A 13,841-nucleotide genomic window follows, 5' to 3' on the forward strand; every position below is an offset into this window, starting at 1 on the left:
GTAGTTGAATTTGACAACAGCTCAAGTTGGTTTGAAGGACGAACTTCTTTATTGGAAGGAAGTGCCATGAAAGAAAAGTGATGGACTGACGAAAGGTCCAAAAGAGGCTCCGGATGAAGTTGCTGATGTGCCCTTTCTCCTTGATCTTGGACAGAGTAGGGAGGTTGATTATTCATAGTGGAAGGAGAGGTTAAAGGGGTTTTAAGATTTGAATTGGTTGATTTATCCATGGATGTCAGCAGAGCTCAAGAGGAGCTCTGATACCATAATAAAACGGAAAGAGTACATAAAGAGTATGCAAAGATAATAAAACTGTGAAAGAATAATGAAAGAAAAGAAAAGATGAAGAAATTTTATTGATTGTTGATTGATTGAAAATTGTAAACTATGAAGGTAAAACTAAGTATATATAGAGCATTAGCCTATGAAAGATAAAAGCAAATAAAGATAAGATAAAGATAAAGATAAGATAAGATAAAGACTAAAATTATAATTGAATTTGTGTATTCTGTTGGGCTGAATTTGTGGGTCGTGAAACGTCTTTATTGTTGTCATGGGCTAAGGTGGAAGAGTGGTTTAATATGGATACTAAAAAAATTAGCCGTGAATTAGTTATTATGTATTTTTATATAAATATATATTATTTAATTTATTTTTTATATGTATTCTATAAAAATAAATGATTTGTTGTCTAATTTTTTATATTAATAATTGTTCCGGGTTTATCTGAAACCGATGGATTGGGCTGTAAGGGAAGGTCCAAATTCAAATGGAAGGTGGTCTCCGACTTGTACTACATTCTGGGAGCCGTCATCCGAGTTGTGTATTTGAAGGAATGGGAGGTGGTACCTGCAAGACACTTCGATGCCTAAGTCAGCAAGGGGTTAAAGCAGGTTTAGAATATTAGAACTTTTTATACTTGAGTGTGTCAGGATATTTATAGGAGGTGAGCCAATAACCACCGCTGAGGTAGTTCTACTTCTGATATGGATAACCGTCCCTTTATCTTAGGGTTGTTCAGATATCTCTTCTAAAAGTGGGAGAGAGATTTACGGAGGCAGTTATTCATTAGATAAGTCTTAAGTGTCTGCTTACGTCAAATCCGACCTCTTTGAAGGAGGTCGGACGAGCGATAGAGGCCAATCTGTTGAATTGGACCTTTTAACTTAATTTGGGCCTGATTTTGTTATTTGGGATAGAGTATGAACAATAATTTTTTTAAATAGTTATAAAAGAAGGTTATAAAACTTTAGGGTTAGAAAAAATGGTGATAATGATTTTGATTATTGTTAATGTATTTGGTTGAGGGCTTTAAGAGAATGAAGATGATGATGGAGGATTAATTTAAGAATTTAGCATTCTTTATTAACGAAATCAACAAAATTCAATAATTGAGTATTTTGTCAAATATAACTTATTTTTTATGGTTATAAAAATAGCTTGATTATTTCATAGTTAATTTTATCGACATGCAATGAAGAAAGATATTATAAAAAAAGTTATAATAAACTATAATGTTATAATTAGGGATAAGTACTTTTTTCATCCCTAAGGTTTGAGGTCAAAATCAAAATCGTCCCCAATCTTTTTTTATTATTAAAATCATCCTCAACGTTACAAAACGTTATAAAATCGTCCTTTTTATTTTATTTTACCAAATTACCCTTATCAATTAATAAAAATAATATTAAAAAATAAAAATAAAACCCCACCCCGATGTCTCTTCACTGTCTTCCCTTCCCATCCCCTTCTTTCTACCATTTCTGCTCTCATGGACCCCTCACCGCCACCGCCATCTTATCTTCCGCCCCCTCCACCTGCACCCCCACTCCCTTTTCTCTTCCCTTTCTTCTCCCCCCATCCAAGCAGAAAATCTCACAACAAACTCAGATTATGCAATACAAACAGAAATTTCAGTTCACACAGAAGAAGAAGATGAAGAAGACGTAGAAGAAGAATCAGATTTCTGTTTCCTAGTCCAACCACAGCAGCAACAAGCAAAATCAACAGAAATGGTAGTTCAAGCAACAATTCAGCAATCCTTATTGTCAAGTTATAGCTACAAATATGCGGTGCCATAATTTTAGCAACAACAACAAAATTCATGCCAAACTTAAAAATCATGGATGCAGAAGAAGAAGAACTCGATGCAAACTCAGATTCAACAAACAATTTCACAACAAATTTGCAGAATGCATCAACAATTTCAGATCCAGATTTTTAATTCCACATCCAAACAAAACCGCATCAGAGATATCTGTAGAACCTATGCACAATTACTCAAGAGGGGGGGTGAATTGAGTATTGCAACAACAATGAATCTTTTTGCGAAAGTTAAAGACAATATACAAAAGTGTTATTGTACTAGTATTTTTCCAAGAGCTTAACTCAATTGCTAAGCATTTATAAGGAGCTTTTACTTTCCAATAGACACCAACTCAAATAAATTGATCAAGCTTTTCACCAATCGGACTTAAGCTATTCCTTAAGTACTTACGAAGCTACTTTTCGATCACAATTTATTTGCTCAAAGGTAAAAGACAATAATATTGAAGAGATGAGTTTGGAGAGATGCAAACGCTATTTAGAGTGGTTCGGCACAATCCTTGTCCTACGTCCACTTTCTTTCTCAATCGCTATTGAGAAGTTCCACTATTGCCAAGCTTCAAGGTGCTCGCGCAAAACCTTTTACAATCCGAGTCCTTAGTTTCTAACACCTCACGGTATATGATCACCACTCGTATACTAACCTACTCCACTTAGAGATACCTTCTCTAAGATTTGCCTTGAGTACTTAGTATACTTCTTTGGTATCCTCACCGACTATAGTGTTTATAACTCTTGACTCAACCTTGGAGATCACACTCCAATTTACAAAGTGTACAAGAAAACAATTCTCAAAGAATTGTTGAGATGAAATGAGTACTCTCTAGAAGAGTGTATGATTACAAGTTTAGCACTATTGAACCAATTGATATTGCTCTCTCAAATTGTGTATTATAACACCTTAAAAATGTGTAGAATGAAAGAATATGAACAAGATAGTTTGCAAATACTCACACATATGAAATAAGGCTTCAATCCATCTATTTATAGACTCCCCAAACCTTAGAAACGTTGGGGAGTTAATGGGATGGAGCCGTTTTGATAAAACTAGCCGTTTTTTATGTTTTTGAATCATTTGCATCGATGCATAACACTTTGCATCGATGCAAATGTGTCTTTGAAGCTGAAATTTGAATTTTCAGCTAGGTTGCATCGATGCAAACATCTTTGCATCGATGCAACAAGTCGTTGCATGTTTTGCATCGATGCAAGATGAGTGTGCATCGATGCAAACCTTAAAGAATGGCTTAAAATCACTTCAAAATGCTTAGGATTGATCTCAAACTTGTTGGAGTCAATTCCTATGCTTTTGTACCTTTGAAAACAAGTTTTTAAACCATTTGGCTAGCATCGAATTGCAAGATGTGCATCAAAACATTTTGTGAGTGTGTGTTGAGAGATTTAGCAATTGGTTCTTAACAAGAAGTTACCTAAGTCCTAAGACACTATACTTGTCTTCAAATGTTGTGGACTTGAGTTTCTTGTTGTTGTTGTGTTGCTTTCAACTCTTCATTCCTCAACGTTGAATGTTGGTTGATCTTTCAACATGCTTGTTCATTCAAGTTGTTTGTTGGTTTGTCTTTCATGTCTTTTGTTGGTTTGTCATTCATCAAAACCTACGAATACAAACTTCGCATACAAGCAACATGATTTACAATATCTTCTTCCAGGAACAAGTTCAACCGATTTGAACACACAAGCAACCCGAATTTCAATTCTGCAATCAGATTTCCTGATTCAGGGACCAGCTTACCTGTATGCCGGAACGCAACCTTTGGATGCCGGTGGTCGTCCGTGGCAGGGAACAAATCCGGTCGAGGACGAAGCAGCAGCGACCTCCGTGAAGGGGGAGTAGATGCTCGCGACGCCCTGGGTTGACGGAGTGGCAGCAGCGACCGGCACCGGAGAACATAGAAGACACAGCAGCAGCTGCAACAACAGTAGAATTAGCTGCCAATTCCAAAACCTCCTTTTCCTTAATCTTCTGCCCTAATTCCTTACTCCAGCGATGGCGACGGGACCTCACTCCTGGTGGGGTCTTCCCTTGGAATCGAGACGGAGGACAAAGCGGTGAGGGCTTACAGGGGCAAGTGGCGGCTTCGGGAAGAGGTAGGGAGAACTCGAATAGCGAACAACGGAGGGTCGGGAGCTGGACGGCAGTGGCGGTGCCTCCATGCAAGCTTGCGACGGCCGGTGGCTGCGGGTTGGACGCAAGGGCGGCGGCGGGTGCACCTCCGAGGCAGCCCAAACGACAGCATGACTTCCCCCTTTCCCACTTCCCCCTTCTTTTTTCCTGCCCCCACCCTCTGCGTGATTCCCCCTTCCCCTTCCCCTTTGTTTTCTTTCTTTTCTTTCTTTTTTATTTTATTTTATAATTATTTAATTATTTTTATTATTTAATAAGGATAATTTGGTAAAATAAAATAAAAAAGGATGATTTTATAACGTTTTGTAACGTTGAGGATGATTTTAATAAAAAAAAAGGTCGGAGACGATTTTGTTTTTGACCTCAAACCTTAGGGACGAAAAAAGTACTTATCCCTTATAATTACTATTAAGGTGAATTGTACCCAACCTCGTCTAAAATAACATATAAGTTACCATTTATGATGTGTCACATTTTAATTGGTCATTATCTTAACTATAAATGGATTATTTTGTAATTTATTATTTGAAATGGGTAATGATATAATTTCTTAAAAGGGCTGGGCTACACATACAAGCTTACAAGCTTACAAGTTGGCCCAGCCCAAACACAAGTCACGCGCATCAACACAGATTACATGGAGCGTCACTTCACACGCTCAACACAAACGGTTACGTATGGGAAACTCTTCCACTTCTTCCACTTCTCAAAACGCTTCGAAAACAAGGAAACCCTTCCATTTTCGAGCGAAAATCAAAGTTCAAAATATACAAATCGTTGTTCGAAACCTCCATCAAAACACCATCAAACTCTCCGTGAAGAATCTGAAGAGAAAACAAAGCAACAATACTCAACGTAAGTTCCTTAAGATTCCTGTATATTTTACTTTTCTTCTACGTCGTTCTTCTAGGGTTTACTATTATTCTTGCTTCTTTGTTACACTGTTCTAAGTTCTACGTCGTTCTTCTAAGTTCTACGTCGTTCTACGTTCTTGTTCTAAGTTCTCCTGCTATTGTTGTTGATTTTTGGGGGTTTATTCCGTAGATTGGGGGGTGTATACTGCTTGAACTTGTAATGTGGCTTGATATTGAAGCATGTTTGACTGATACCTGACTGATATATATGGATGTATCTAATAATATCTATGGGTGTATCTCACTGTTATCAATGTGTGTATCTGATTCTTACATATGGGTGTATCTTACTGTTATCAATGGGTGTATCTGACTCATATATGCGTGTATCTTACTGATATCTCAATTAATTTGATATTGAAGCATGTTTGAGTGATACCTGACTGATATATATGGATTTATCTGAATCATATCTATGGGTGTATCTCACTGTTATCAATGAGTGTATCTGAATCATATCTATGGGTGTATCTTACTGTTATTAATGGGTGTATCTGACTCATATATATGGGTGTATCTTACTGATGTCTTTGGGTGTATTTTTCGTTTCAGAGAAAATGGCAGCAAGAAACCAAACAAAAGACCTTAAGTGTGCCACACATCTCCTGAGTGATAAGTTCAGAAACATGACTGAGGAGAAGAAGGCAATTGTAAGGGATCTCGGATTCGGTGGGTTGATGCACATCCCACCACTAAGGGTGGATCACCAACTCTTAAGGGAACTGGCAAACAACTTCAAACTTGGGGAGAACAGACTAAAGACAGGATATGGTTCTTTCCAAATAACACCAAAAACAATAGGTGATGCGCTTGGCATCAATGCAACAGGTAACTAGCTCAAAATTATAGGTGTATATTAAGTTGATGCTTGGGTGTATTTAAGGTTGATGCTTGAGTGTATTTGAATCGACTTTGATACTTTGTTGTTTTCCTTTTTGTAGGAAATCTGTTTCCTGAGAAAGTTGAGTATAAGAAACTTTCTGATGATGACAAAATAATTTTTAGAAGATTCCAGGGTAAGACCCTCAAAAGTCTTACCGATGAAATGATGGAAATCGGCGTTGGCAACGAAGAGGAACGCCTGATGTTCAAGAGGATATTCATCCTCTACATACAGATGGCGTTCCTTTTGCCAACGACGATAAACAAAATATCACCCGTGCACCTGGCCCCAATTTTTAAGATGGACGGCATATCGGAGAGAAACTGGGGGGGCATGTTTTGACCTTCATGATCAAGGGCATCACAGACTACCAGGAGAAGAAGAAGAAGGCAATTGATGGCTGCCTCTTTGCCCTGATGATAATATACTTTCATCTTTCATAAAACAAAGGCAAGAAGAGGGCTGAAAGACCACCAAAGTCTTGGATTGCCAACTGGACTAAGGAGCAGTTGGTGGAAAGAATGACTGCAGAAAGAGAAGAAATTTTGGTAAGTAAACATAATATGTTGCTTGTATTTTATTTACCTGAATGCTGCTAGCTAAAATATCTAATGTTTCAGGGGATTGTGAAGATGGCGGAGACAAGAGCAAGAGAAAAAATGAAAAAAAAAGAAAAAAAAGAAAAAAAAAACAAGAAATCAAAAAAACAAAAAAAAGGAAGGCGAGTCCAACATCATCTTCGGAGACAAAAACAGCTACTAACAGTGACACTTCTACCTCTAAGTCTGAGACTCAAGAAGACTCAGAGGATTCAGGAAGAAAACACCCCAGCAAAAAGGGGAAAAAGTAAGTACCATACTTGGGTGTAATTTCTTTTTCAAGTTGGGTGTATTTTGTTGATCACGTTGGGTGTGTGTAGTTTATTAAGCTGGGTGTGTTCGTTTGCTGCGTTGGGTGTATATTGTAAATTTTGTTGGGTGTATCTTGTGAATTCATTTGGGTGTATTTTTAGTATGTTCTAAATAATGATTGTTTGCCTTCCAGAATGGACTCCAGAAAAAGAAAGCAGAGGCAAGAGGAGTCAGATTCTGATTCAGAATCTGAATCTGAACCAAGTGATGAGTAATGTCCTGAAATTATTACTCCTTTCTTTTGGCTTCATTATAAAGATTTCGTGTATTAACTGAAGTGTCTATTATTAACTTATAGGAGCAAAGAATCATCACCTGCAGAGAAGGAGAAGAAAAAGAAAAAAACAAAAACAACACCAAAAAAGTAAGCACTTCTTTGCATAATATTCTGTGATAAAATTAATTTTTTATTTCTGATTGGTACTTTTTTTTTTCCACCCAGAACACAACCAAAAAAGAAAAAAGTTGTTGTGGAGGATTCACTTCCTAAAGAAGATCAATACTTTGACGGGTACAGTACCTCGTAAGCTATATTACCGTCTATCATCGTAATTATTTTTGTTAACATCTTCTTTTATGAATGTAGTGAGACATATGAAATATCAAGTGACGAACTAGATGAATGGCTAAGGGAAAATGTTGATAAATCTGCTGCAGAGGGGTATGTCTTGCTAGGCTGTGTATTTCAGATTTTGGTGTGTTTTGTTTACTAATAATTGTTTCTTGTTTCGCAGGAACCGAGCTGACCTGCGATCGACAGAAGGTCGCTATGTGTCGTCTGAAACGTAAGAAGCTTTATTATTTAATAAAATCTTGTTATCATGATTTGGGTGTATTTTGTGGAACCATTTGGGTGTATTTTGTGGATCAAGTTGGGTGTATGTTGTTTAATAAGTTGGGATATTAAGTTTGTTGTGTTGGGTGTATATTGTCCATTCGGTTGGTTGTATCTTGTGCATTCATTTGGGTGTATTTTATACCTGTATCTTATTTTGTCTGAATAACATGAGATCTGTTTTAGAATACCGGCTGTGAACTTGGGAAGTGATGGTCCTTCCTCTCAAGGGCGCACAGAACAGAGTAGTGTAAACCAGCAGTTACAGAGCATGTAATTTCTCTTTCAAATAACCGTTACTTTTGTTCTTCTATTACCCTTCTACTTCTAATTCTGTATATATTTTTTTAAGAAAAAAAAGCCCTTTATTATTTTATTCAAGAAAAAAAAGGCAGAAAAAAAAAGCAAAAACTGCAAGTATGTAAGTTCTCAAAAAAACAAAGCATGTCTTCTTTTTGAATTGTTCGGGTGTATTTCTTGAATTTCTTTGGGTGTATTTTAGGTTGAGTCTGGCTGATTCGAATATGATGGTTGTGAGGGAACAGACACCGTCGGATGCGCTTGCAGTGTGAGTTTTCCAAGAATATTTCAACCTTATGAGCTTATTATTTTCAAAGGCATTGTTAACCTTTCATTTTTCTTCTTGTTTAGAGTCCCGATTCAGGTTTTTGTGCCGGCATCCCAAACAACCACTGAGACAGATTTTGAACCAACCCCTATGCTACAGATTGAAGGGACTACAGAAACGTAAGAAATAGTATTGAGTGTATATTTGTTTAGAGTTTGGGTGTATATTTGCTAACAGTTTAGGTGTATATTGTTCCTGATTAGTTTTTTTTACGCCGTGATTAATTTTTTGAAACTGTGCAGCACTCCTAAAACCCCCAAACAACTTCAAGAGACCACACCCACGCTTCCCCCAGCTCCAACTAAAATGTAAGTTCATCAGACTAAAATCAATCTTTGCTTATCATCCGTATATTCTTATTCTTATTCTTATTCTTATACATGATGACGCAGTCATCCAGACGCAGAAGACGCTGCTGCCCTATTGATGATGGCACGGACAGCATCCTATGTTCCTAAAACAGATCCAGGGGTGCCATCATTCAGCCTTGGATTGACTGATTCAAGCCAGGAGGGGGCGTCAACGCAGGAGACAGAAAGGGCAAAATCTCCAGAATCTGCAAATTTGATAGAACAATTGGACGATTTGGTCCAAAAAATAGCAAGCAGTGCGGCGAAGGGAAAAAACAAAAGTCCACAAATTCAGAGGGAGAATGGGGGAGAAAGTTCTGCAAAGTTTCAAACTCCTGGGGGATTATATCAGATTACGGATGATATGAAACAAAAGTGCTACATCTGGGGGACGAGACTGAAGGAAGATGCAGATGGCAATACTAACGAGTATGAGGAGATGTGCACTCTGATTGGCCAAGGAGAATACATTTTGATGAGAATGCACCTTGTATCCCTCCAGGCAAAAAGTGATATAGAATCTCAGGTAATATTAGAATAACATTAATGTTTTTACACCAAAGTCAATTGCAATGCTTATTAATGTAAAATTGATTTCGGGATATATTTCTAGATTGTATCTGCCATCTGCCTCATCCTCAACCAGAAAAATGAAAAGAGGTTTCAAGATCAAATATACTGTCTCCCCCCCCCCGATATTGTGGTAAGTGTTACTTCTACGAACTTTGGGTGTATTTTCTGTATTGATTTGGGTGTATCTTTTACGTTCAATTGGGTGTAAGTTTAGTATTTCATTTCTTGTTTTGCAATTATTGCAGAGCATGGCACTTTCGGATCACCCAAACGGGGAATTCATATCACCGAAAACGAAAAAGGAATTCAGGGTGGAAGCCTACCCGAGTTTCATTCCCTTCATAGATAGAAAAAAATTAACTTCGCATCCATATGTAAGTTTTCGTTTGCTAAATTTGTTAGTACGCTTATTTAGTTATATGCCAAATAAAATAACACACTGTTGAAATGTGGCAATCCTTCAGATTTTTGCTCCTGTTTGCCACTTGGGGCATTGGTGGTTATGGCTGATAAATACAACAAAGTGGAAATGTCATATACTTGACCCGCTACACAAAAAAGCTCCAAGCGATGAGAGAAAGAAGGTTAATAAATTCACTGTAAGTTGCCTCTGTCTTCTTTACTTTAATATTTAGGTCTATTTCGTTAGTTGTGTTGGGTGTATATTGTCCATTCAGTTGGGTGTATCTTGTGCATTTATTCGGGTGTATTACTGATTTGTTTTGCTATTTAAGGGATATGTATTTTCAAGATTGATAACATATGCCGGCGGGGAACCTCTGCAGAAAGGGGAGAACGAGAAGAAAATTAAAGCATCATATATTAAAATATCAGGCCAAAAAACAAGGTATAAATTTGTGAGTCTGAACATTAAACTTTCGTAAATGAGACTTGTAATTTATTTTCTTCGTTTTCAGCTATGACTGCGCTATTTACGTTATGAAGTGGATGGAGTTAATTGAGCCGGAAAACATCAAAAAGGGGAAGTATGAATGGGATAATTGGCCACAGGTAACTGTCTTTAGAACTATATAACTTTGTATTACTTTACTGAATTAATATTGCTGTTTAAATAGAATATACTTTTTAATTGTAGGAGGAGGTGGACCACTATAGAGTGGAGTATGCTTCCCGGATACTATTCAGTGAGATGAATAAAGAAAGAGATCGGGCAATTAGAGAGAGTAGTGCTATAAGGCTGTCGAAGCCATCCTCTGTATTATTGAGTCCGTTTTGTCAGATTAATTCTGCTGATATAGAAACTGCGTAATCCAACTGCTGGGTAGTTTGTAAATTGAACAAATGATGTAAATATTTGCCATTTATCAACAACTTCTATTCCATGTATATTTTTTCCCATAGTTAAACTATCTGTGCTGGTAAACTGTCTGTGATGTATTCAAAAGTTGTATTACAAGTGGTAAAATATGAAGGAAAAAATCAAGGCATATATAAACGCAAATTATAAACTGTTACACCCAACGCAGGTCTAATAATACACCCAAGATTGCATAAAATATACACCCAAACTGTCTGTGCTGTATTCAAAATGTATGAATTACATGTACTAAAATATGAAGAAAAACATCAAATCAAATATACACCCATAACCTGCGAATTTTTACAGCTTTTATTCTATATGAATCTATATATGTGTCTATATGTAAATTGTCAATGAACAAAAATACACCCAAAAGAACAGTGCTTTTACACCCATATTCTATAAAACTATACACCCAAAGAGTTATCCCCTGCTGCTGGTACCCTGAACTGATAATTCATAACGTGTCCTTGATATTGGCTGGAATTTGAATGCGCCGCTGATGCAGCATCAAACAGGTTTATCTGAATATAACACTCACACATTAGCTAACCTATTAACGAGAAAAATAAACTCAATCGCCACAAATTTAAAGAACATTACTTTTACCTCGCTTAAAACTTTCGTCTTCTTCTTCTTTGTGGCATTTGCGATCTGTTTCTCCAGCTTTGAACCTAGCCTGTTTTTTGGACGTCCTCTTGTTCGAATCCTTGGCGGGCTTTGAAGCTCGTTAACAGATTCCAAGTTGGCGTCTTCGTGGGATAAAGAAGATGTCCCCTTCCTTTTGGCTTTTAATGCTTCCATCTCGGCCATGATGTTATCGTACGCACGGTGCAGAATTGCAGTCAGCTCCTCCGATTCGGAGGCAAATTCGCAAATATTTTGCGAACGAAAAACCAATTGGTCGAACCTCTTGCTTCTTGGCTCCATTAGTGGCTCGTCGTGGCTGCTCTTGATGTGTGTGTGTCGCCTCTTTACTTTCTTGCTCCATCGTTCCAGTATGTATCTAGGTGACACTTGGCTTACTTGTTCGAAGCTTAACACGCTTAGTGCGTGACGGCACAGTATCCCTCTCGACTCGAATAATAAGCATTGGCATTTTACCTCGGCTGCAACTGAGTCGTAAGTAACCACGAACTTGTTGAATATTGAGCTGGAAACTTGTTCTCCGACTTCGTATACTGAATAGCCTAGAGCGGAATTCTTTAATCTGGTGATGCAATTCGCCTTTCCTCTGAATTGCGCTTGGACTTCCCTAAACTTTGCATGAGTGTACGCCTCTTGAAACTGAGCTTCAATGGAGGATTTGGTTGCACACGGTATGACCGTATGAAAATCTGCAGCATCTGATTCTCTCTCTGCTTGTTCCCTGCTTCCGAGGCAATTATCGTATTGTTTGACGAACTGAATAAGCGAGCTGTTCCGGGTGATATACTTGTTAAAAAATGAATGCATGCTCTCGCTCCTTTGTGTGCTTCTCATCCCTGCCCAGAAGTGGTGATCCAGATAGATAGGAACCCATATGTGACGGTCTTCGTACAGATCTGCATAATACACCCAAACACAGACTGTAAATACACCTGAGAGAACATGCAATATACACCTCTGCTGCAGATTTTAAAAAGACATTACCTGAAAGCCACTTGTTGTCTGCAAGACCAAAATTCAGCAGAAAATCATTCCAATTCCTATCGAATGAGTCTTTGCTATGAGAGTTCCAAACAACTTGGCTCATTTCTTGTTCGATATCGGCATGTCCCTTGTACCCGTTTAATTTTCTTGGAATCTTCTTCATGATGTGCCAAATACACCAACGGTGAATTGTTGTTGGCATACAGGCCTCTAAAGCCCTTTTCATTGATGCGCACTGATCGGTGAGAAACCCTTTCGGAGCGTTTCCTCCCATGCAACGAATCCAGCATTGAAATAACCATTTGAATGATTCAATTTCTTCGTTCTTCATCAAAGAGCATCCGAGAAGTATTGACTGACCGTGGTGATTCACCCCGACAAAAGAACCACAGACCAAATTATACCTGAAACAAATTACCATGGTCCAGAATGCAAAATCATTAGTTACACCTTAACAAATGCTTCGCATACACCCAATGAAACAGCCAATATACACCTCTGATGCGGATTCGTAAAAATAAATTAATTTAGCATCATAAACAGGGGCAGTTTGTTACCTGTTTGTATTGTAGGTGGTGTCGAATGAAATGACGTCTCCGAAATACTCAAAGGCGGCTCTATTTCTTGCATCGGCCCAAAAAGCCAGCTTAATCGATTGATCCTCTTCGAGTTGGAGCTCAAAAAAGAAATTTGGATTCTTCTCTTTCATTCTTAACAAATATTTTCCAAATTCCTTTGCATCTTCTTGTTCGGAAACATTTCGCACTTCCCTCGTAATGTAATTCTTCACGTCCTTTTCGATAAAATTTAACTCGCGATGACCCCCGGCAGCCGCAACAAATGATTGGTATGTTTTGCTTGGTCTGATACCGGCCTCCTCGTTATTCTCTATTGTACGACGAATGGACATGCTTAGTTCCCTGTGCTGTTTGAGCATCTCTGCTTTGCTTGGACAGCAGGGGTGTGAATGATCGAGCACAACCTTTGAAATAATCCAAGCACCGACATCCTTCAATGTGTGTATATAAATTCTTGCAGGACAGTTTAAACCGGATGTAGGATTGGTCTTCTCGGTCGGAGATATTTTAGATTTCCATTTTTCCTCTCTGCTACATGTAATCAGTTGATTCTTAATCTCGTTTCCCTTCCTATTTGTGCACCGAACTCTTGTAGAGAAACCTGCAGCCTTGGCGTAGTTCCTGTAAAATTTTCCAGCATCTTCAAGGGTGGTAAAGGTCATTCCAACCTTCGGAACAAGCTCGTCATCAACAACCGAGAGAGGCTGCACAATACACCGTGTTAGAAACTGTGAATACACCCATAGATATGATTCAAATACACCCAATCATGCCTAATATGATACAGCCGAACCGCAACAACTCAACTACACAATGACCTTTAAAGCCATAAACTGTAAATACACAGGCTGCAGAATACACCATGTCAAAAACTAAAAACACACCCAATCATGTCTGATATAATACACCTGAACAACAACAACTCAATTAAAATAACAAAACCAGTAGTGTAGATACACCTACA

This window comes from Arachis hypogaea, chromosome 20, assembly GCF_003086295.3.
Source record: "Arachis hypogaea cultivar Tifrunner chromosome 20, arahy.Tifrunner.gnm2.J5K5, whole genome shotgun sequence".
NCBI classification, from domain to species: Eukaryota; Viridiplantae; Streptophyta; class Magnoliopsida; order Fabales; family Fabaceae; genus Arachis; species Arachis hypogaea.